Source organism: Mirounga leonina, unplaced genomic scaffold, assembly GCF_011800145.1.
Source record: "Mirounga leonina isolate KUSES-001 unplaced genomic scaffold, KU_Mleo_1.0 Mir_168, whole genome shotgun sequence".
Lineage (NCBI taxonomy): Eukaryota > Metazoa > Chordata > Mammalia > Carnivora > Phocidae > Mirounga > Mirounga leonina.
Window position 1 is genome coordinate 68,411,241 of NW_023270426.1, and position 25,836 is coordinate 68,437,076.

At 34.3% G+C, this 25,836-nt stretch overlaps 1 protein-coding gene and 1 long non-coding RNA gene across 2 annotated transcripts in view; one reads left to right on the forward strand and one right to left on the reverse strand.

Moving 5' to 3' along the window:
- Positions 1-25,836, reverse strand: part of ST8SIA4 (ST8 alpha-N-acetyl-neuraminide alpha-2,8-sialyltransferase 4) — a 100,554-nt gene that overhangs the window by 56,830 nt on the left and 17,888 nt on the right. The gene's annotated exons all lie outside the window — the stretch shown is intronic.
- On the forward strand, positions 850-25,729 carry LOC118017050. Its single transcript, XR_004681042.1, has 3 exons — positions 850-1,178; positions 25,059-25,121; positions 25,686-25,729. It is a non-coding gene; the product is annotated as an uncharacterized LOC118017050 (long non-coding RNA).

Sequence of the window (25,836 nt, forward strand, 5' to 3'; positions counted from 1 at the left end):
TAGTATTGGTCTAAGAGACAAACGAATGTATATGATGCAAAGAATGATAAATGATTGCAGAGCACCGTGAGATCAAAGAGTAATTGATTCACGTGAGCTTTATTGTAGAGTTTTTATGACCTAAGCATAGCCCAACCCAGCTTTGTGAGGATGGAAATAGAGGTACTGAAAATAGCATGACAGAGGGACACATCATAAAATATAATGTATGCTAGCTCTAGGAGTCCAGTATATTCATTTTCCTTGGAAAGATTATGTCTAATTTTTCACTGGAAGGAAAGATTAACATTGTTGTGTCCATATGTGGTCAGTGAATTAACTACTCTGTAGTTGAGTCAGATATTTAGTCATATAATTAGCTGAATGCCACATAATCAGGGCAAGCATTAAGAAACCCAAAATAACCAACCAGCTGTGTCACACTCCAGCAATTCAGTAGACTTGTTGTGAACTTCATAGCGTTACTAGTAGTAATACTGCTGATTGAGCAAGATTATGAATAGATTTGCAATCAAACATTCTTCATCTTTCTTCATCCTTCTTTTTAAAAATCTTCTTAGGGATTATAATACTCAAAAGTATCCAGAATGTGTAGCAAGCATTTATGAATTAACATATTATTTTGCATGTTATTTTTAATCCCATAAAATTGATGAGTGGCCAATTTTTTTTTTAAAGATTTTATTTATTTATTCATGAGAGACAGAGAGACAGAGAGAGAGGCAGAGGGAGAAGCAGGCTCCCAAGGAGCAGGGAGCCCGATGCGGGACTCGATCCCAGGACCCTGAGATCATGACCTGAGCCGAAGGCAGACGCTTAACCATCTGAGCCACCCAGGCGCCAATGAGTGGCCAATTTTTAAATTATGGATTTTTGTGAGTCAAAACTATTCAGTACATAAGAATATTTAATATGCTCAACCTCTATTTCTTTAGCCAAATTAAATTTTTGTACTGTCCAACTATTTTTGACATATCAAAAACATGAAAACATATATTCAGAAGTAGGTATGTAGGCCAAACCCCTGTTTACTCTAAGCTGTCCAATTTTAAATTTATTTGTGTTTATTTTCCATCATTAAAAACCTGCAGGAAGGTACTCCAGACCTCTGAAATTTCTTCTGTGATCACACACCAGATGGGATCACCTCTCAACATTCCTTTTATGCAGAATTGAAGGTACTTTCATTTCTTTCAAGGCTATATAAAATGTTTTAGATTAATTTTAATTTAATTCATTTAATTTTTTAAGGAAAGAACTGCTTATTTCATGTATAAAACCTGAGGATCACAGAATTCCCTAGGAAGATGTCTCTCCTGGTGTGTCAATATTCTCTGCATTTCCCTTAAGTATTAACTCAATAGTCTAAGCAACTAGGAGGTCCCCCTTTCAACAGCTCAGCAGATATGCCTTGAGAGTTCACTGTGCAAATACTATATACCATACTCAGAACTTTTTCCAACTATTTTACTATTTGTGCTGTTTTACAATGATATAATTTGGCCAAAAAATAATCTTGACCATTATTGTCAGTAATAACATTAAGATAATGCTCTTTCATTTAGCCATGCGTTTATTCATCCCATGATGCGTTATACACTTATGCTAGCTATAGAACTAGTCATGTGAGATACTAAGGTAAGACAGTGTGCACTGTGATATAGGAGGTTGTTAATTACTTCTTTACACATATAACATAGATTAAATGAGAAGAAAAAACTAATGAATGGATTACCGACCAAACTCAGTTCTTTTTCACCATTTAATGTTTAAACAAGTTCCAAACACCTGAATAATATACCCTTTTTCTCTTTTGGCTAATCCCATTGTATGTGTATTTCTCTGTATTAACATTGAAATCTCTCAACCCCAGCCATCATTACCAAGAGAACCACATTTGTCAACAGACCCTGACATAGGAGATAGCCTCTTCTCTTTTCTCCCATAAGGGGAAGCTTATGGTTCCTATCTGCTCCCCTCCTGCTTTTGAGCTTGAAGAGTCAAGAGAACAAAGAATCTCTAATACCTGCTTTTTTCTTTTTTCTTTTTTTTTTCAAGTTTTGTGGTTAACCTCTCCAAATGGCTAGGGGAAGCTAAAACACGCACCCTATTAGTCTTTCTGACTTTCTCGAGTGAGGGTAGTAGGCCCTAAATAGACCTGAAACCAATATTTTTCGCAATCCTGTGAGGTAAGTAGTTGTATCATCTCCACTTCGGAGATGAGAAACAAAGGTCAAAGTGGTTAAGAAACATGTCCAAGGACATAGTGCATTTAAAAGAAAAGCACAGCTGTTTTAGAATGACTTTAGGACAGGAATTTTAATTGACACTATTTATATATGTGATTTCATTCAGAACCAGAGAAAATATCAATATGTTCATCCTTCAACCCAACCTTCCTATAGGAGAAAGAGTGCAGATTCCCAGGACTTAAGCATATTATACAAGTCCACTCGGCCATGATGTTCCCCAAATCCTGAGCAATTATTAAACCATGGGTTTTAAGTATCTAAACCATAAAAATAATACACCTCAGAGCTCTTGAAAGAGAGGATTTTCAAAATGCAGATAAAAGGATTAAATATCGATGTGACTTTTTGAAATATGAAGCATAGGATTAACAGTTAATTTATATGTGGCATACCATTATGTAGTAAACAAAGTATAAGAAATAGAGATGAAATACCATGTTGAAGATCTGCATTGCAGTGTGGTGGATGGCCACAGAAATACACAAACAAATATACACATATCACATTTTATGTTTGCTGATCAGATAACAAATAATGAAATCCTCAACTTGACAGAAATAAAAACAAATGACACTTATGTCATGAAAATAAGTGAAAAAACAGACAAGGAAATTTTTTCACAGACCCAGATTTGTTTACATTACTGGTAAAGGTGGGAAGAACTGTGCCATATTATTTCTAGGGAAATCACAGAATAAAAAAAAAAATTTCAAACTCATTCTAAAAGACAAAGATGAATACTGAGAATTATGTTAGGCTATGCCATTCCCGCACTTCTCCAAAACCAAAATAGAGTTATTGGGCAAAGTTGCTACAACTGCACAGATATTATTTAATAACTTAAGTTTTTGAGGGGTGAAGGGTGGGGAAGATACGCTAATGAATGGATATATTGTGCTTAAATCAAATAAAATATTACATGTGCATCTACTATGTATCCAATTTTAGTTTAAACTTTAAGAATAAAAGGTATTCAGTTTAGTTTCTGCCCTCAGCCATCATTTAAATGGTAGCTATGTGGGCATTGGTGTTCACATCCCAATCTGTGTGACCTTAGGCAAGTTACTTAAACTCTCTGAGATCCAACTTTTTCTATAAATGAGGCTATTAACACTGATTGAAATGCTATTGAGAAAATTAAATGAAACACAATATCTGAATTTCCTCTCAGAATTGCTTGCTTAGAGTTGGTAATAAATATTAGCTAATGGTAATCATTTTTTATATGCCCTTTCCTTTTGCAACCTCTTGTGAGAGACAAAAGGAATGTATGCAGATAAATTAAAGAGCATGTTGGATAGAAAGAACTTATTGAGCAAGAGTGCGGGGTGGGGAGAAGATTTATTTATAGCACACTTAACAAACCATTTTGCCTGGAATTTAGCCATCCCCACCCCCCCCCCAAAAAAAAAAACTAATTGGGATTTGAATGGTTGATTCAATGACTAAGAACATCTTGAATAGTAGACAAAACAAGTTTAACTTCATAGGCAGTATGAAAAATATAGAAGCTCATAGACATGGTCATTTGTATTTAAGAAAGAGACTATGACACATGTATTCAGGAAAAACCAGAATAAAGTTCTACAATTAGAACTTTGACACAATTCTTATAAAAGGTAGTGAAGATCTTTTAGTATGACAGTAAGAAGAGTAATAGCTAAGTTTTATTGAGTACTCATTATGTACCAGAAACTGTTCTATTTGCTTTGCATGTAATATCATATGCAGTTCTCAAAATAATCCCATGAGACAGGTAGTATCATTATGTTTCTCCATTGATGAAGAAACTGAGCCGTGGTAAGCTGTATACACTTACAAAACTTGTAAGATGTAAAGGCAGGTTTTAAGCTCTTGTGCATGATATTGTGAATCAATTAATTCCTGTGAATGAAAATGAAGAACTAGACAAACAAATTTTGTTAGATATCTTGGCCACAAGTTCAGTTGCATTTAAATGTGATACAGCTAAGTCTAGAATCTCATTGACTTCATTAATTCACATGTCTGGTCCGAAGGTCTGCCTGGCTAAAGGAAGTGAGGAAGTTACATCCTTCCTCACTCTCTTGTAAGCACTCTTCACCAAAGGTGGGGGTTGGATGGGAGAAGATGACTGTCCCAGCATGCGGAGGTTACTCCTTGGCAGCAAGGATATATAAATACCTGTGCTCCTCTGAAAAACCACCAAAGCAAGTACATATGAAAAGGAATGTGAAGTGGGGGGGGAGAAAGGTTAATTCTGAGATTTCCTACCAACAGAGTATGGAAGAAAGGTGAGGTAATTCAAAGTAGGTGTACACAGACTAAGGAAGGAAAGGGAGAGAGGAAGGAAGAAATGAAGGAAAGAGAAAAGGAAGGAAGAAAAAAGGCAGCAGACAGACGGTACCATTTAAAAACATAGACTAAAATTCAAAATGAGACCCCATAGTAAAATTCGTAGTAAAATAAGGAAATTGTCCTAGGTGAGAATGAGAAGTAAAGTCTACATATTGAGTTTAATTTTGAAATAAATACACTGACCTGTTTAGGTGTTCATTTTCTTTTTCTTCTGGAACTTTATTTCTCATAAAAAGTGTTCTCATTATGAAAAACTACATATGAACAAGTGGTATTGCTGAAACGACAAATCTCCTCGATCTTTCTTAAAAACAAGGAGAGGATATTGAAATGATCTCAAAGTATTATAGAGAGTACTGGAAGGCTATCAGTAACTTTAACAAATTTGAATGCAATATTATCTCGGGCACCTGGGTGGTTCAGAAATCATGACCTGCCTTCAGCTCAGGTCATCAGTTTATGATCTCAGGGTCCTGGGATGAGCCCCTTCTTGGGAATCCCTGCTAAGTAGGGAGTCTGATGCTCTCTCTCTCTCTCAAATAAATAAACAAAATCTCAAAAATAATACAAATATCTCCTTTTACATTAAGCACTGGTTTAAAAATAAGGCCTAAAAATGCAGACTTATTCCAAGACTTCAGCTCTGGACAATATTTTGACTCAATAGGCCTCTACCTAGACTGTCACAATTAATTCTAGCATATGAATAGACAAGAGTCTAGGAAATCAGGAAGGGTGGTGAGAGTCAGAGCTTTTCACTCTGACATTTTTAATCAATCTCAAACTTGACATTTATCATTCTTCTTCTCGGAGCCTACTTAGTTTTGAGTAGTATGAATACTTAAAATCATCACCTATTTTTCAAGAAAGGATAAAAAAATAGAAGGAGGGATAAAAGGAACAAAAGGAGAAGTAAAAGGGAAAAGTTAGACATTGGAAGGGCAATGACTCAAAAATATATTTTTCTCAATTAAGAATAAACTCTCACAGCCTCTGGTTGTCAATGCATGGTTGTGTGCACTAAACAATACAGAAGGAGAGAGTTCTGGTGGCTTGTTCTCTGTCTAGGGCTTGACAATATATTTATAAAAGTTCATAAACTTCCTGAGCATTGTTAAAAACTTGTCATTATACTACACGGATTTTAAAGGAATTTAAATATGATTTACTAATGTAAGCCTTTATCACAATTAAGAATTTGCATGTGATTGTTTTCTTTTTCACAAAAGTAAATATAGAATATAGAGTAGCATGACTAATATTTACTTGAATTACTATAAATGTTGTTCCCTGAAATTGCATATAGAATGAATACTAAGCATCTTGTCTAAATATTTCCTTTGTAACTAAAAAGTAATCATTTTTATTTCTCTGAAGAGGGTGTAAAGAGAAAAGGATGGCAGTTGTTGAGAAATTCCCTGTTCATTGTCTTGGGTTAAAAAAAAAAAAATCATGACTGGGATATTTAAGACAAGGGGGTGGGAAACTAAGCAAGAATTCTTAGAGCATATTCTCAGGTACTCTTGTCATAATCAGGGGAACTGGACCACTCTCCATTGATCAGTGGCTGCTGAGTAGTCACTACTGTTTTGAGGGAAGAACTGATTCAGCATGAAATTTATGTTCTTAAAAATTATGTTGTGCATTAAAAAGAAGGAAACAGGATTCATGAAATATTATGGCTGATATTTTAATCACTCATGCCAGAAAACCAAGGCAGAAAAACTATAACTTTTTCTCTTTGCAATTCATAGTGTTAATAGACAATATACATTGTGGTCATTACAGTGGCTTGGGAAACACATCTGAGTTTTTGAATTTTTAGTGATTACACTATCAAACTTGTCACAGCAACATAGCTTTGACATTTAATTTTCTCATTTAAGAAAATAAAAAATAAAAATAGTTTCATTTGTCATTATAAATTATGAATATATTTTTTCTTTTTAGTTTTTTGAAAGTATAACTGAAGGTTGAAAAATGATTTCTAACTTAGTATATATGATTTATTCAACACTTGGCCCTGGAAAGACAGTTGGTACAATGCTCAGAGAATTTAGGCATTCTGGTACCAATCTCAGAAATGCTGTCAAATTATGAGTGAATAAAAATGAATGTTTTAATATTATGCAGCCATCAAAAGGAATGAGATCTTGCCATTTGCAACGACGTGGATGGAACTGGAGGGTATTATCTTGAGCGAAATAAGTCAAACAGAGAAAGACATGTATCATATGATCTCACTGATATGAGGAATTCTTAATCTCAGGAAACAAACTGAGGGTTGCTGGAGTGGGGGGTGGGGTGGGAGGGATGGGGTGACTGGGTGATAGACACTGGGGAGGGTATGTGCTCTGGTAAGCGCTGTGAATTGCGCAAGACTGTTGAATCTCAGATCTGTACCTCTGAAACAAATAATGCAATATATGTTAAGAAAAAAAAAAAGAAGATAGTAGGAGGGGAAAAATGAAGGGGGGGAAATCGGAGGGGCAGACGAACCATGAGAGACGATGGACTCTGAAAAACTAACAGGGTTCTAGAGGGGAAGGGGGTGGGAGGATGGGTTAGCCTGGTGGTGGGTATTGAGGAGGGCACATTCTGCATGGAGCACTGGGTGTTATGCACAAACAATGAATCATGGAACACTTCATCTAAAACTAATGATGTAATGTATGGGGATTAACATAAGAATAAAAAAAATGAATGTTTTATTTTCCAATATAACAGTAGGCCAAGGCAACTTCACACTCATTAAATCGTATTTATTCTAAGTGGAACTTTCTCATATTCTATTTTAGTAGAAAGTCACATTTTTCACTTGGCTGAAAGGCCTTGATCTCCATAATTCTTTTATCCTCTGTATCTGATTCAGAAAGTTCCTCTCAGAAAATCTCTCCTGAATATATTCTCTCTTTTCTATTCCTACTGCTATTTTCTCAACTTAGCTTAGGTACCACCATGTTCCTTTGAACTACTGTTGCAACAATTTGTTAAAGAATTGTTTTTCAAACTATTAGCTAGACCCATTGGTGGATCATGAATTTTATTTGGGGTCACAGATAAGCAATTTTTAAAGAATGTGAAAGAACAGAATGGATTATAATTGAAAACAACAGTGTTTCTGGCACATAATTTTATGAAAATTTGTTGAAGTTTTTGTGTGTGTGTGTGTGTGTGTGTGTGTGTGTGTGTGGTGTATGTAGTAATAGTAATGGAAGCAGTAGTAGGAGTATATCATGACATAAGTTGTATTTCTGACAATGCATCTTTATTAAACAGAATTGAAAAACATTGCTCTAACCAGTTCTTTAACACAAAGACTCCAAATTTATTATTCTGCTTCAAGGATGTTATCATCTTGTAAAAATGCACATTTGATCACATTGCTATCCTAACCAAAAAATCTTTAGTGATATCAGTCTAGGATTTTCATAACTTGTCTCTACCCTTACTTTTCAGAATTTTTTTTTCTACAAGCCCACTGCCTATTTTAGATCTGAGTGGCTTCAGTCCACTCCATGTAGTCTATGTCTTTTCTATGTCCCTTTATTTATGATGAGGTCTCTGCCTGAAATGACCCCCCTCTCCAAGACACTTTAGCCTCTAACCCAGAAGTCATATTTGTTCTTAAAACTCAAAGGTTAATATCCATTGCAATGTTTGACATGATTTCTTTGGCAGAACTAATTGCTTCTACTGCACTGTTCTAAAATATTTACTAATATCTTCATTCTACCACATATGAAAAGCTATCATATTTAGTTGCTTGTATAGGATTGATATCTTTAATGAAATTAGTAGAGCCACCATAATAATAATAATGAGAGTTACTCTGTGTATTTTGTGTATGTGAATTGAGAACCTGTGTACAGGTATTTGATCTCTCAGTCTTCTAAGAACACTGCTGATGCTCTAAACCAGGTCCTGAGCACACGAAGTGCTGAGTGGGAGGTTAACGCAACTCTGGAAAATGGGCAATTTTGCTTGCATATTTCCCCATTTACTAGGGACAGGCTCTTCTGGCCTTGTGATGATACATATCAAAGAATCCAGACTGGGCCCTCAGGCTGTCAGTTTGTGAGTTCTGCACCAAATCTTCTGATACCTGTACAATTATTTCAATTTTTATTTTTAACATGTTAGTTGTGTTAAACATGTTAAAAATGTCTCAGTAGAAATATGATATAGTGTTTGTTTTGAGAGTTGAGCTAAGGAAAACAAAAGGTGCAGTACTAATAAATATGTGTTAAGCTGAAAACTGTGTTTTATTTATTTATTTATTTTAAAGATTTTATTTATTCATTTGAGACAGAGATACAGAGAGAGAGAGAGAGAGCATGAGCAGGGGGAGAGGCAGAGGGAGAGGGAGAAGCAGGCTCCGCACTGAGCCAGGAGCCCCATGTGGGGCTTGATCCCAGGACCCTGGGATCATGACCTGAGCAGAAGGCAGAGGCTTAACCATCTGAGCCACCCAGCCACCCCTGAAAACTGGGTTTTAACTGTAGCTGTTAAAATGTTTAAGAGTCAGAAGCTGTGCTAATTAAAATAGACCAGTATTGAAAAAAAAAATCATCATTTTAAGTTGGAATTATTTCACCTAAAACAAAAATGAGATCTGTTCCACTGATGTACCTATTTTAGGTGACTGGTGTTTCCTGTAAGCAGAGCCATTGTCATTCAAAACAAGTTAGGAAGACTGGAGAAGTTCTAAAGACATAATATTTTTTCATTCTGATTTTTTAAAACAGCTCTAAGTCAAAATTTACTCATAAGAAGAGTTAGTACATAGGGATAAGTGGAAACAAGAAACTACAGTGTTTAGCATTCTTCCAATTGTTAGGATTCCTCCCCCTTTATTTTATTAAAGTATAACAAGTTTCAGTTTGTGGTTTGTAAAAATGAAACTCCCAGTTCTCCCTTAACCAAATAGTGTTCCGCTTTTTAACAAACACCACATAAAATATTGAGGCAAGCTTAAAAGTCTATTATGCATTAAATATGCCCAAGACTTAGAAATATCCTCATCAGGTAACTAAAGAATAGATCAGAAATATCGTAAATATAAAAGGTACCAAATTAAGCATTCAAAATATTAATAGTTTTCTTAAGTTACATATAGAAGGTCATGCCTGGGGAATTTGAAAAATTGAAGTAAAGGGCAAAGCATGCACGTATACACGTTAAAAACTAAGGATTATTATTAATGACCTTGATCATTGAAACTAAAAGCACATCCACACAATACTTTGATAGGAGGATGTGCACAAAGAATAAGGACAAGAATATCCATAAACATAACCACATTCTTGGAAAGGGAATTATTGTTACTGTTCCAAATAGAACTGTCTTAAAACTTAGTTTCATTCATTTTTATAATTAATTCCTTCCGTCTCACTGGCAGCAACGCTTTGTTCTTAGCTCTATGATTACAGTAACCGTACCATTCTCTTGCTCCTCTCTGTGTCTATCTCCCCCATCAGACAGCAATCTCCAAACAGAATAGACCATGTAACTTGTCTTTATTTCCCTAATATCTACTGCAGTCCCTCAGGATTTTGCATCCAGTGGCTGCTTGATAATTGTTTGTTGAATGAACAAATACTTGCTGAAATTATGTGAGAACAAATTAATGGAACTACTGTTTTTACTTTTAAACTTCAAATAACTGCTTTTATTTTTTAAATGATCATATTTAAGAGCCATACATTTACACCAAAGATGACCACAGTACTCAAAAAATAATTATGGGACTCTAATTTTGAACTTCTTTCCTGACCAAGTTATGAGTCGTGGTAAAAAAAATCATTCTCAGTTCTTTATAAGATCACCATACTTTTGACTCAAGACCATGTTGTTCAGTCTGATCATCTATATAATTCATTAAATATAATAAGAGCTATCAGTTACTACCTTTTGTCACATACCATTTCTATCTAAGTTATTCACATTTTAAAGAACATTCATATAATTGAGTTATCTGCAATTATGTTTTACAGATGAAGGGGAAAAACCTTCAGCTTACACATCTTCAAGCTGGGATTTAAACCCAACCTTGAATCTAAAACACTGCAAATTCAACGGACAGTAGCCACACTTGTGTTGAGCATAGCATAATGTATAAACCTGTTGAATCACTATGTTGAACACCTGAAATAATTTAACATTATGTGTCAACTATACTTAAATAAATAAATAGATAATAGGTAGGTCCAAAATAAAACTGAAGTAAATAAAACGGAACAACATGAATCCAAAATTTATTGCATAATACCAAAGTTTCAAATGATTTTGATTATCCAAAACACATATTCTCTCTCTTTCTCAAACACACACACGCACATATACACACACACTATGCTTGTCACTAATGAGAAAACACTCAAAACTACATGAAACCAGAGAGGGAGACAAACCATAAGAGACTCTTAATCTCAGGAAAAAAACTGAAGGTTGGTGGGGTGGTGGGGGGGGGGGTGGGAGGGATGGGGTGGCTGCGTGACAGACATTGGGGAGGGTATGTGCTATGGTGAGCGCTGTGAATTGTGTAAGACTGATGAATCACAGACCTGTACCCCTGAAACAAATAATAGATTATATGTTTAAAAAAAAAAAAGAGAGAGAAGATAGTAGGAAGGGAAAAATGAAGGGGGGTAATCGGAGGGGGAGACGAACCATGAGAGACGATGGACTCTGAGAAACAAACTGAGGGTTCTAGAGGGGAGGGGGGTGGGGGGATGGGTTAGCACGGTGATGGGTATTAAAGAGGGCACATATTGAATGGAGCACTGGATGTTATACGCAAACAATGAATCATGGAACACTACATCAAAAACTAATGATGTAATGTATGGTGACTAACATAACATAAAATAAAATTAAAAAAAAGAAACTACAGATTATAAAACTCTATAAGTTGAAGTTTTATGTACTGTTTAAAAAACAAATACATATATATATGTGTATATATATATTTCCTGCTCAAAATCACTCAGGTAGTATTACAGGTGGAACATGAGTCCAACTCTTCAAATTCCCAGTATATCACATTTCCCATCTATAGTCCAGATTTTTAACATTTTTTATATTTTTTAAAGTAAAAATTGGTTTTGTTCCCAATTTAAAAACAGTATTTGTGTTCACTGCATGGGGAAATGCATACACGTGCTTACGCGCGCGCGCACACACACACACACACACTATCACTACCAAAAACAGAAGTTAAGCTAATTCAAACATAAAACACTTTTAAGTCTCTGTCTAAAAGATAATCACTGTTAACATTTTGTACCATACTGACTGCAAATATTCTAAAAAACAATTTCCAGTAACGGCATAAGTCAATATACCGAAAAGATTGCATTCTGTGGTTCCAAGAATTTCGGTGGATGCCAGTTAAGTAGATATGGGAAGTGGAAGGTCTTATCTCTTAGAAAAATGTCAGGGTCCTTTCCCCAAAACTATACTAAATGATGTTGATGTAAAACAACTTCTCTCCCTTCTGATAATACTCGTATTTACTGGTTCTTCTTTATTCTCTATGTACCATGACTTCCCAAGGCCCTGACCTCATCACATTTACAAAAATCCATATGAATCATTAAAACTTCATTTTGTTTTTCTTTGCTAAGAAGTGATACTTTTCTCCTGATTTTGAGGCTTAACATTTGCTCATATCAGGAGGAGAGGCAACACTCCTGGACCAAAGGAAACAAAAGCCAGATTACAGGATGCAATATTAAGGGGAAAATGTTATTTCTACAAATTGATTGATGAGAAGGAAATTTATTCAAAACATGGCAACCAGAAGGAAAAAAATTGAAACAACAGTGCAAGTTGACAGGATCTATTCCAAAGGTGTCTTTTGAATCATAAGAAAATAGAGTCATAGAGTTTCAGAGCCGGAAATTTATGAGACCATCTAGTTCAACAGCCTTATTTGGCATATTGGGAACCTGAAACCCAAAGTGATTTACATTACTTGTTCAAAGTTACACAGCTATATTTAGTGCCAATGTCAGCAGGAGGATCCAGGTTTCTGAACTCTCAAATGAGTATTATTTCAATTATACTTCATGGGAGAAAACGTAACTGCTTAGCAACAATGACCATTTAACTGCAAATATTTACATCTTCTGTGTACCTAGGTCACAGATATAATTTTCACACCATGAATATACTACAAAGACATTAATCCTAAACCATCGGAAGGAAGAAATATTACATTTATTGAATAAATAATTTGTACTTGGGTTTATACTAGTCAATTTCATACATCTCATTTTATTTCTATACCCACAAAAAATAGAAGGTAAGGAGTATTTTCTTCATATTAAATGTGAAGAAACCATGGCTTGGAGAAGTAAATAAATCACTTAAGATTGAATATATATATTAAATGGAAAAGCTGGAACTTGAAATCAGATATACCTGACTTAAAGATTTATCTCGCTTCATTAAGGTGTCAATTCCCTTGAAACAAAAGGTCTCAGTCTCCTCCTCACTTATCTGACCTTAGAATATTTTGGCATACTTTTGGCACACAATAAGTAGATATTTTTTTAAAGATATTATTTATTTATTTGGAAGAGAGAGAGAGACAGAGTGGGGGGGGCAAAGGAGAGGGAGAGATATCTCAAACAGACTCTACGCTGAGTGACGGAGGGCTCAATACCAGGACCCCAAGATCATGACTTGAGCCAAAATTAAGAGTCAGATGCTTAAGTGACCGAGCCACTTGGGTCCCCCAATAAGTAGATACTAAAAGAAAAGAGTTTCCTTAAGATGATCCGTAAATCACAACTGGAGAAATTGCTCAACACTATAAAGTCAGTGTTTATTTTATTTTATATTTCTTGATTTTTTTAATTGTTTTTCCGATTTTATTAAGATATAGTTGACACATAATATTGTGTAGGTTGAAGGTATACAACATGATGATTTGATGTACATGTATATATTGTGAAATAATTGCCAGAACAGGGATTATTAATATATCCTCACCTCACATAGTTACTACTATGTGTGTGTGGTTTTATGTGTTGTTTGATTTGGTTTTTTAGCCTACTTTGAAGAATGGCTGGTGCCTTGTGGAAATATCAGACATTATAATGGCATCCCTATTCTATTTTACATGCTAAGTCATCAAAATTTGAAATGTACCCTAATAAAGACAATCTCTCACTGGTCTTCATATTTCAGAGTAAACATACAACTAAAAACCTCTTAATCTAGTACAGCATAAACTATTATTTCCAATCTTTATTTAAAAATAAAATATCAAACTTTGAGAAGGAGAGGAAAAAGCTCTATTGTTGCTTCCTTCCCTAACCTACTGTGTATACTCAGGAAAGTCACTCCAACTCTCTATTCTATGAAAAAATAGAGGTTGTTAACCTAAGCCTAACTAACTCAGAGGAACCAATGGGAACCAGTTAGGTTTCTTCAAGATTCATTTTCTGCCAAAATGACATCCAAAAAATGTCACATTTAAAATGGAGCACATTCGTGTTTATTATCATTTGCCTTTTCCATCTATTATACAATTGATATCATTCCTTTATTTTTTTCATTTGCCTTCTACTCTATCCTTACACTGTCACCATCTTACTTTGCCCCTCATCATCTCCACCTTTAGACTGCTTTCAGTAGTACCATTTTTTATCCCTCTCTAACTTACCTATCACCAGAAATCTTCCTGAAATTTACATTTGGCCATGTCATTCCTCTACAGAGTGGCTTTACACACTGCCTGCAAAATGAAGCCCAATCTCCTTAGCCAGACACCACGGACCCTGTGTTACCTGTCTCTCAGCTTTCTTCTCCAGCTTCACCTGCTTTCATTGACCCATGCAACCTTCTATTCCAGCATGCTGAAACTGCCTGCAGGCCTGGAAAAGCCACTGTCTTCCATGCTTAGGGCCCTTTGTGCATAATGGATCCAGTTTGGACTTGGTCTCACTCTCTTTTCCCTCCATTCTATGTTTACCTTCTCAGTCAACTCAAGTGCTTCTTCTCCCAGGAAGTCATCCTTGACTATCCAGCTTATGTCTCCTCTCTGCCTCATTACCAGTGCTTACTTCTCTGTATAATTCTAATAAAGCAATTTGCACATTATTAGTCATTACTTAATCTCCTTCACTAGACCACAGTCATTTCAAACTTAGAGACTTGCTTTTCATTTTTGTATCTCCAATTCCTGATAAATAAGTGGATAAAAGACTGATCCACTGAATAAATTATAAGAAAGATCAAAGCTATGCTATTTATCACTTGAAACAATAGGTACTGAAAAGTTTGTATTTAATTTTAGAGTAGATATTTTGGGCCTATGTCTATTTACAGATGAGTTTGTTTAAAAAATAACAAATACTGTAAACCCAAAACTGAAGCCTTATTTAGAAAAAATCTGTGGAAGGACTGATCAACTGACCATTTGCTAATGCTCAACTGATGTCAGGAAATGATAATCTCCACAACATTTTATGTTAATATGAATCATAGCATCTAAGCTTAGTTTATCATCTTACTCTGTCCTATGAGATGGATTTCATCACATTTTGCCTCCTCTAGTATCTTCCTTATTGAGTGCTCTTCCTCTTCTTTATCTTTGATTTGTTTATTATCATGGTCCTTTTATCTGTTAATGTGCTTATGCTTCTATGCCTCTAAGTATATTCCCCTTCTGTTTATAACAACAATAAAACACCAACAAGAACAAACAAACCAACAAACTCTAAGGGCCTTTCTCGGACTATAGGATACTATGTAAATCCTTAACAGGGTATAATGATCCTTTATCATGTAATTCCAACATACCTTGACATTTCTCCTTCCACATTGTTTCTCATTATGAACCGAATAGTAGAATGGTCCCAAACTCTATCTATTCCAAGACCATGGAAATTATTTGTCTTTATGCTTACTGGTCTCTTTGCCTTAGATTCCTCTTTTCCACTTGTTGAATGACAAATCATCCAGATGTACCATGATTTACTTATGTTTTTTTTGTCATGCTTACAAAATGCCTTGATACATAAGCAATTGTTCGTTTTTGGATAGATTTCTATAACTGGAAATAGTGACTAAAGGAATACATTATTTATAAGGTTTGGTAGACATTATCAATCTGATTTTGGGAATAGTTGTATCAATTTACATAATTAAAAGCATTTCACAGGAGTGCCAATATCGACACAACTTTGCACTTAATATTAAGAGTTTTAAAAATCCTTGCTAGATTGATAGATGAGAAATTGTATCTGTTCAAAATAATGTGTTTTAGAGAATAGGGTAAGCATTTTAAGACAACATTTTAAAATTTAAAATAGTTAATCACTGTCATTTCCATTTAAAAAAATTATCTCTTCTAGATAAAATCTTTTTATCCAAGGAATTATATGGTTGGGGAAAAAAAAGTTAGAGCCTCACTTCAGATCACAATCCATAATGAAGTCCATATTTGGTTTTAAATTAAATTTTAAAAATCATAAAAAATTATAAATATAATAAAATGGAATTTTGATTTTTACTTAGAACATAAATTTTATGATTAAAATCAATAGAAATCACAAAGGTAATTAGTTTTGTATAAGCTATAAAATTTCATAAATCCAAAATATGAATAAAATAGTAAGTAAAAATATGGTAGAAATTAAATGGATTAAATTAAATTAAATGGATTAAATTAAATTGCATATGTAGTGGAACTATCCCTAAAATATTAAGTGGTTATTCTAATCAAAATGAATTTTTAAAAATCTTTCTAATGCCTTGGACCTGGCTCACTACCAGAAACTTAACTGTTTGTAGTTAACATACTTGAGTTAAGGACAAACATATTTTCTGCCAGAGTGGAGAAGAAAGAATTAAGGCCATTTTCAGGAACACACAGAAAAGCAGAAATTTTTTTTTTCTTTCCCAGAAAAGAGTTTATTTTGCTATAAGGAATTAGCATTCATAGAAGGTCAAGAGGATGATTTAAAGTTTGCCATAAATTACCCACTAGTATAGAATCAAGAACTGATTGAGTTATAAAAATGCATGTATCGGGGTGCCTGGGTGGCTCAGTCGTTAAGCGTCTGCCTTCGGCTCAGGTCATGATCCCGGGGTCCTGGGATCGAGCCCAGCATCGGGCTCCATGCTCTGCGGGGAAGCCTGCTTCTCCCTCTCTCACTCCCCCTGCTTGCGTTCCCTCTCTCGCTATGTCTCTCTCTGTCAAATAAATAAAATCTTAAAAAAAAAAAAAAATTGCATTGTATCAGTCAAGGAAAGTCAATTCCTCCATCTTTTTCTTTTTTGAAACATACCATCCCTTTTCTTAGGAAGGTAGATCATTATAAAGTAAAACATTTTTATCTTATTGCTTTAGTTTCCTGAAGAAATATGTCTTCACTACAATTATTCCTAATATTATACAGTCAGATTTGACAGACACTCATATCTGAGAAGAGTTCCTGTTTCTTTGCATTCCATATTTTCTTTATATAATTCAGTGTCAACTGTGTACATATTTGATAAATTTGGAGAAAGTATATCTTCTTGTTTATATCAGACAATGAGAATTTGCATTTCTAGTCAATGGCCATAGCTATTAGGAAATGCAGTGACAAATTTAATTTTCAACTACAACACTTAAACAAGATGTGCTTTAGTATCATTCATACTAAGCTTTACAGTTTATTCATCTCTCTACTATATTTCCCAACTGATACTTAGAATAACATTTTGAAATAATAGGTCTATATTATTATTATCACTGGACAGTGGAAATAATGATGTTTAGATATTTATCCAATATGATGCTTCTATTAATTACCAGGAACCCAGCTTTTTGACTCCCAATATCTAGGGCATTTCACTATACTACTATTCATATTTCTGTATTTTCTTTTTAATTGTAAGGGTTTAAATGATCTTTACTTACATATGACTCCTCTTACATATTAATTTTGAAATTCAGTGTACAATAATATATGAACACAAACCAGATTTTTCTTGAGTCCTACATTCTTTCACTCCATAAATAAATAGCATATACCTCAACATATCAATTTTGCCACTAAATCCTGAAGATACAGGCTAAATAAATTAAACATATTGGGACTTCCAGCTTGCCTAGAGCTTAATGTCCACATATACTGAGATGTCCAATACATCTCCAACCTTAATACACATAAAAATCACTGGAGCACTGTGATCAAATGCCCATTCTGACTCAGCAGGTTTGGTACAAGTTCTGAGATTCTGTAGTTCTAACAGACTTCCAGGTGATGCCAACATTGGCAGATCAGAACTACAATTTGAGTAGCCAGATTTACTTATATAAATATATATACAAATATAGGTAGGTAGATAATTTTAATTGATCCCTCATTGTTAGTTTTATATTTTTAGGAAAAAAAATATGAACCAATAGGAAATTAGGAGTGAGTTGGTCAAGCATGGCAGGAACTAAGTATGATGATTAACAAAGGAGAAACCAAGCCAATAGAAGACAGTGACCTAAGCTGGAGGGAAGACGGGGACAGTATAAAACAGAGAAAAGGAGGTATCAAGAAAAGAATAAATGAACAAAATTAAATTTGAAATTCCAACTAGCCCAAACAGAAAAAGTGTTTTATAGCTCTTAGTTAACCATTTCTGAATCACTTAAGTCATACCATGATTCTTAGCATCTCTGTTTAAGCACAGTGAGGAGCTGCATATCACGGTCAAAAAAATAACAGTTGCAGGTTGCAACTGTTAATTAACTCCTCCCTCAGAGGCTTCCACATACCGCCAAAGGTAGTACAGAGTGGGACCATATTTACTTCTATCAGACTGGACATATTCTCTCTTCTATGAAAAACCAGTAGGGATGGGTTGCCTGATATTTCCCTCAATCACTAGACAACCCAGAAACAGGAAAGAATGCACATTTTCCCACACCAAGGTGAGAAGATTACAGAAGATGGAATGAGGGTTTGTTCTCCACCATCTCTCATTATCAATATTAAGAAATACCCGAATTTTTTTTTGTCATTAGAAAATCACTATTGCTAAGCTCAAAATTCTTGAGTATAGACAGCACAAATATTAGAATGTACTGTTTTGTAAATTCACATGGGAGTAAATTATCTGAAAAAATTGAAAAAAAATAACTTCAGAAAAATTTAAAAGCACTTTAAATATTGTTTTCCAGGGGCGCCTGGGTGGCTCAGTCGTTAAGCGTCTGCCTTCGGCTCAGGTCATGGTCCCAGGGTTCTGGGATCGAGCCCTGCATCAGGCTCCCTGCTCTGCTGGAAGCCTGATTCTCCCTCTCCCACTCCCCCTGCTTGTGTTCCCTCTCTCGTGGTCTCTGTCAAATAAATAAATAAAATCTTTAAAAAAAAATAATAAATATTGTTTTCCAAAATCCAAAACAATTTTTACCGCTTAATGTAAGATATACTCTGTTCTAATAATTTTACTACACAAATTTTAAAAAAAAGGTTTAAAAGATACTTTTAAACAAGTAGTTTTCTAAACCTATTTTCCTTTGTCTATGATTATATATAAATTATATATATATATATATATATATATATATATATATATATATGATATATACTGTCTTCTAAACTCTAAATTCTTGGAAGTTTACAGCATACTTTTAGATATGTACATGTGGAATAAACAGAGCAGAGATTTTGTAATTATTCCTGACCCCACACAGACAGGCCTCCTGCAAGAAGGAATGTAAAGATCATCATTCTGTAACTGTGTTCCATTCATGACTGGCCCATGATTGGCACTCATAAATGTTTGTAATGTAGTAAATTACTAGTACCTTTGAGAAAAAATTTAATGTTTACCTTTTAACACATTTTCATTTTAAATGACAATAAGAATAATACAAAACAAAGGTGTTTCAATGGGTAGAATTGTAGTTAATGTGGCACTTGGATGGGAGAAGAATTTGAGAAAATCATTTGTGGAAGCCTCTAAATTTCCTGTTTCTATAAATACTGGTACAAAAGAATGTTTCACAATTTTAAAACCACATATATTTTTCCTTCTTTGATCCACGTACATCATTAAAATGATGTTAGAAGTGTAACAGTAGCCAACTGAATATTTGGAATGTGTTTTTATTAATTAATAAAATAAAGTTATTATTAGGCCTAAAATTGTACTTCCCTTTTCTTCAAAATGCCATAGATATAGATTTTATTTGAAGAGAAGATGAGCTTATCCCAGACAGGAAAAGAGAATATTGGAGATAAAATTATACATCGCACAGAAAATTCTTTCTGTACAGATCCTGGCCTGTGCCAACTCTATGGATGCAGAGGCACATAAAAAGAAGTCATAGTTTCCTCTGGTTCCAACATAGCAGATTCAGAGAATTCAAAATGCCTATATCCAGAGAAGTAGGTCTAATGAATAATATTAAAATAATATTTCCTTTCCTGCCATATGTGACAATGTGGATTGAGCTTGAGGGTATTATGCTGAGTGAAGTCAGAGAAACACAAATACTGTATGGTATCACTTACATGTGGAATCAACAGATCAACAACAGATGTGGAATCTGTTATTTAAGTACATTTTCCTGTTATTTAAGAATATATTTTACCAATAAATTCAGTATTTAGTCAGTCATTAGTGAATCAAAACTAGGGCTTTAACTTATTTTTCTATTTTTTTTTTTTTACTTTAAACATCATATTGACCAGGGCTTTTAATTTGTATAATATCCCACTGAAGCCAGCATTTAATTTAATTGATTAATTGATGATACAAACTGCCACCTAAAGGAGTATCTCTTTTAGGAGAGGAAATGCATGACAATGTGTGTGTGTGTGTGTGTTTGTATTTATGAATAGCTACCATTATATGTGTAAACATACAAATAGGCGCTTTTCACAGGCTAATTTTAAAATACTTATGTGGGGCATTAGAAATAGCATTCTCCAAAATCATACTTCACAGGACAATAATGCCACATATATATGCCATGCCCTCCTTCCCCAATAGAACAACTGTTTGGAACAATAGATACCTGTTGGCATATAATAATGCACTGGTACATAATTAAGCAAAAAAGATAACATTTTATTCCTATAAAGTCCTTTTGAAAAAACTAAAGATGAAGTTTAAAATTTAATTAATGTCAAATGAAGATTTTCTCTAAAAATAATGCTTTGGTTTATTAAGTTAGAGGTCAAGTTGAATGTAATACCTAGATGAACCTGATCCTTGAGGGGTCACAGAACTAATTAGTGCCTTCTGCAAGCAGACCAGCATAATTTAGCTCTCTCTTAACAAACTTACTAACAGGAGAAGTGGGAAACAAACAACCTGGGAACAAGGCTATACATGCAATCAAATAACAAAAACTATATTTAGATATGCAGATACACACGCAGTATATTTCTAGGAAGGTGAGAACCTTGAAAGATTCTGAAGATTGTTACTAAAATTTGTAGCAACTTCAACCAGTTTGATATGGGTGGGAAACTATTTCAAGGAGTAAGGCTCTGATTGTGTTTTCAAGAAAAAGTCCTTCATGGTGTTCTAGGGTAAGAGACATGTGTACAATAATGAATGGCCAAACATACTTGGGGAAGGAAAACGTATTCAAGACATAGATGATGAGGCAGAATTCCATGAGGAAGAGAAGAGCTTTAGGAAGGACTGAAGTTTGGTATAATGATATGTCATTGAAAACTATTATGTCCATGAGACTCAAATGAATGAATTCCCCAAATAGCTATTATACAACCAAGATTATTTTCCTATAGAGATTATTTGATTCTAATCATAAGTGGATTCCTGCTAAAGTTTTCCTCATAAAATCAGAAACCTTATCCTAAAATCAGAAATATTTCCCCAGTACATACTTTAATCTAGAATATTCCAACTTCTATTTTTGGAAGCTAGTAAAAAATAGGAGTAAAATAAAACAAAAGTAATTATGGTGATAATTTTCATGTCTTCATTAGGATGATTATCCTCATTTTTTATACTTCTTGGTAACTCCATAATACAGCTGTAAACTTAAAGGATTGGTTATTATTTTGTTCTTGTTAAATAAGCTTCAAAAATAATCATAGCTTCGTAAAGTATAAATAACCTCTTGAAGTTCTATTCCTAAAAACACTCCACCATTTGCAAATGCTCAAACACCAGTAAGTGACTTGCAACAGGTAGATAATAAAGTTCTGGAGATATAATGCACAACATAGTGACTATAGTGAATAATACTGTATTATAGATTTTAAAGTTGCTAAAATACTAGGTCTTAATTGTTCTTACTATAAGAAAGAAGTGGTAATTATGTGAATTGACAGAAGTGTTAAGACTACAGTCTTAATTTCAGAATCAGAAGTGGGGCTGAACCCGGTAAGTTATATAGATCCCAGAGTTAAAGCTTAAAGCGATGTAAGAACAAGGAGTCAGTCACATGTAGATCCTGTATTAACAAACTTGAAAATTCTCTTCTTTACACTGCAACAATTTCCACTTCTGCTGTAAAATCTTTACTTCATTTTTCCTGACCTCTGATTTTTAGCCTCTTCAGAAATTCTACAAGCCTTAGTTTTTCTTTCTTTCTTCTTCTTCTTCTTTTTTTTTTTTTTTTTTTTTTGATAAGATCATCTTATCAGAGAGAGAGAGCACAAGCAGGGGGAGTGGCAGGCAGAGGGAGAAGCAGGCTCTCCTCTGAGCAGAGAGCCCAATGCATGACTCAATCCCAGGACCCTGGGATCATGACCTGAGCCAAAGGCAGACGCTTAACTGACTGAGCCACCCAGGTGCCCTAGCCTTATTTTTCTTTCACAACCATCTTCACACAGACTTCAATGTTCAGAGCTCATTACCTTCATTTCCATTGTCATTCCCTAATTAAATATTTTTACCTCCTCTTTGGACACAATTTTGTTTGCATATCTACATGTTGACAGAGTTCCCCCCAATTCAGTCCAATCAATATAATGGTTCAGGTTTTTAAAGGCTCAACTGATGTATAATCAATCTCTGATCCTGCATCCAATTGAGAAAAGGTAAAATAATAAAGTGTTTGTAGTTATATTCACTGTTATGAAATGTATTCACCTGATAGTGTTCTATTATAATTTTCATGGCTATTATTGTTTTACAAAAAAAAATTGCCTATTTATGATTAATACTTATTAATTATATTTATTTTTAAGACTGTATTTCAAAAAAATTCTTTCAAGATCTATACTTTCACAGGCTGAATTCCAGCATAACCTCAAGACTCCAGGTAATCAACATAGCAAATCAGTATACTTTCCTAGCTATCTTTTTTTTTTTTTACAAAACTGCAAATAGGGGCGCCTGGGTGGCTCAGTTGGTTAAGCGACTGCCTTAGGCTCAGGTCATGGTCCCGGAGTCCTGGGATCGAGTTCCACATCAGGCTCCCGGCTCGGCGGGGAGCCTGCTTCTCCCTCTGACCCTCTCCCCTCTCATGCTGTTTCTCTCTCGCTCGCTCTCTAATAAATAAATAAATAAAATCTTAAAAAAAAAAACTGCAAATAGTTTATAAATCTTTCTCTCTCCAAACAATGGTGTCTTTTATCTCTTAAAATCCTTCTGGAGGCTCTGCCCCAGCCCCTCAGGGTCAGTACCTTACAGATCACCTTTAGGACTGAAAAGCTCCACTGGGAAAAAAACAGGAGTTCTATGAGTTTTAAGTTTTACTCACATATTAATGAGATATTTTGTTAGAACAAATACTACTTATTGTGTATATATCAAGCACTAAGGCAGGTTTATTTTTAATTCTCTGATTTTTCAAAGTAGGTATTTTTATCTTCTTTTAATAGTTGAGCAAACTGGGTTTTAGGCAGATTAGTAGACTCACCTACAACCACAAAATTAAGAGTTTGTATTTTAACAGTGATCTGCCTGATTTAAAAACTCAATCCCAGCTTGCATTCCCACCAACAGTGTAGGAGGGTTCCCCTTTGTCCGCATCCCTGGAGGTTCCTCAAAAAGTCGAAAATAGAGCTACCATACGACCCAGCAATTGCACTATTGGGTATTTACCCCAAAGATACAAATGTAGGGATCCGAAGGGGTATGTGCACCCCGATGTTTATAGCAGCAATGTCCACAATAGCCAAACTGTGGAAAGGGCCAAGATGTCCACTGACAGATGAATGGATAAAGAAGATGTGGTATATATACACAATGGAATATTACGCAGCTATCAAAAGGAATGAGATCTTGCCATTTGCAACGACGTGGATGGAACTGGAGGGTATTATGCTGAGCAAAATAAGTCAATCAGAGAAAGACATGTATCATGATCTCACTGATATGAGGAATTCTTAATTGCAGGAAACAAACTGAGGGTTGCTTGAGTGGTGGGGGGTGGGAGAGATGGGGTGGCTGGGTGATAGACATTGGGGACGGTATGTGCTATGGTGAGCGCTGTGAATTGCATAAGACTGTTGAATCACAGACCTGTACCTCTGAAACAAATAATACATTATATGTTAAAAAAAAATAAAAGAAGACAGCAGGAGGGGAAGATTGAAGGTGGGGAATCAGAGGGGGAGATGAACCATGAGAGACTATGGACTCTGAAAACAAACTGAGGGTTCTAGGGGGGAGTGGGGTGGGGGGATGGGTTAGCCTGGTGATGGGTATTAAGGAAGGCACGTATTGAATGGAGCACTGTGTGTTATACGCAAACAATGAATCATGGAACACTACATCAAAAACTAATGATATAATGTATGGTGATTAACATAACATAAAAAAAAAAAAGCTCAATCCCATTTTACTGTGGTGGCTCTTAACCAGTGCTGTATATTTCAATTGCCTGGGGGAAATGTTTAAAACTGAAACTTACTTAAATTAAGTTTTAATCAACATATATACAATTAAGAAAAACCAAAATAATACTGTTAGACTGGTAGTGAAAGACAGCAATCCTCCACTTTTTCTCTACCCATCTCTGACTTCTTTCTCCAGAGACAACCACTTCTTTCTTAGCTTTTTAAATAATGTGTTGATACTGCTTTACTGACCTCTCTGTATTAGATCTTGACTGATTTTTCCCCATTACACACACCTCTCCCCTCTCCAATCCCCTCAATATTACACAATCATTTTTTGTTGTATTAGTATTCAGTTTTACATAATTATGACTGACTTTATATGACTAGTATTATTCGCAATAGAAGAATGCAGTGTAGTTCCTGAAAAACTTTGAATTTTCCTGTTTCATTATGGATTTGTTTCCTTAATTTTTAAAAAATTTGCAGACCACCAATTCATCCTCAGACTCTGAAAAACTAAAAATCTCGCTCTTTACATCTATTTCATATTTCAACATATATACTTCATTCATTCAGCAAATTTTCCTGAAGAACTAAAAAAAGCCAAAAAAAAAAATGTCCAGATGCATGAATTGTAAATGAAAAACTAGTATCTATGATTTCATCACAATCCCATTTCTATTGCTGTTTCTTTCAGTTAATCTAAAGTTAACCAAACACATGACTCATCAAACATCTGCTGACCATCAATGAAAAACAGGTATGTTTAATTATGTGAGAAAACTCAAAAACTAAAATATACTAACATACACAAATACCACATAAAAGAATAATGCAGAGAATTTGGTGCAAGATATCAAATGTAAACTTATGTATATACTTTTTAAAAACTTGCTTTATGAACTTGTTATATTCTTAGAATCTGCTAAATAATTGTCATTAAAAGGATAAAATTACTTACATCTATTACATCATTACATAGAAATGTTCATAATCTTTATGAATAAATGAATACAATTTATTGTATATAAAAAGGATTGCAAATATAATCAATTAAGTGGATTAAATAAATTAATCCATTCACTAATATAAAAATTAACTATTAATTAATAATTAACTATTAACTGTATTATTGAATGAGTTAATATTAAATTAATGGACATAAAGAAAAACTATTAATAAAAGTCATTTTCCTGTGTATTAAATCTAATAGAATTGTCATTTGGCAAAAAAAAAAAAAAAAAAAACCCTGGTGTGAATCTTACTGCTATAATAAAATCACCTTTCCTTTCAATGATACTATAATTTTAATTTTATATCCCAGGGTAAATGTAAATTTGGACACCACACAGAAAAACATATCATAAGTAAGTATTTGAGCTTTCAGTAATCCTTAATGTTAATATTAGCCTCACACATTTCTGTCAGTTTTCCACACCCCATTAAAACATCTTGGAAAAAATTACAATCTTTAG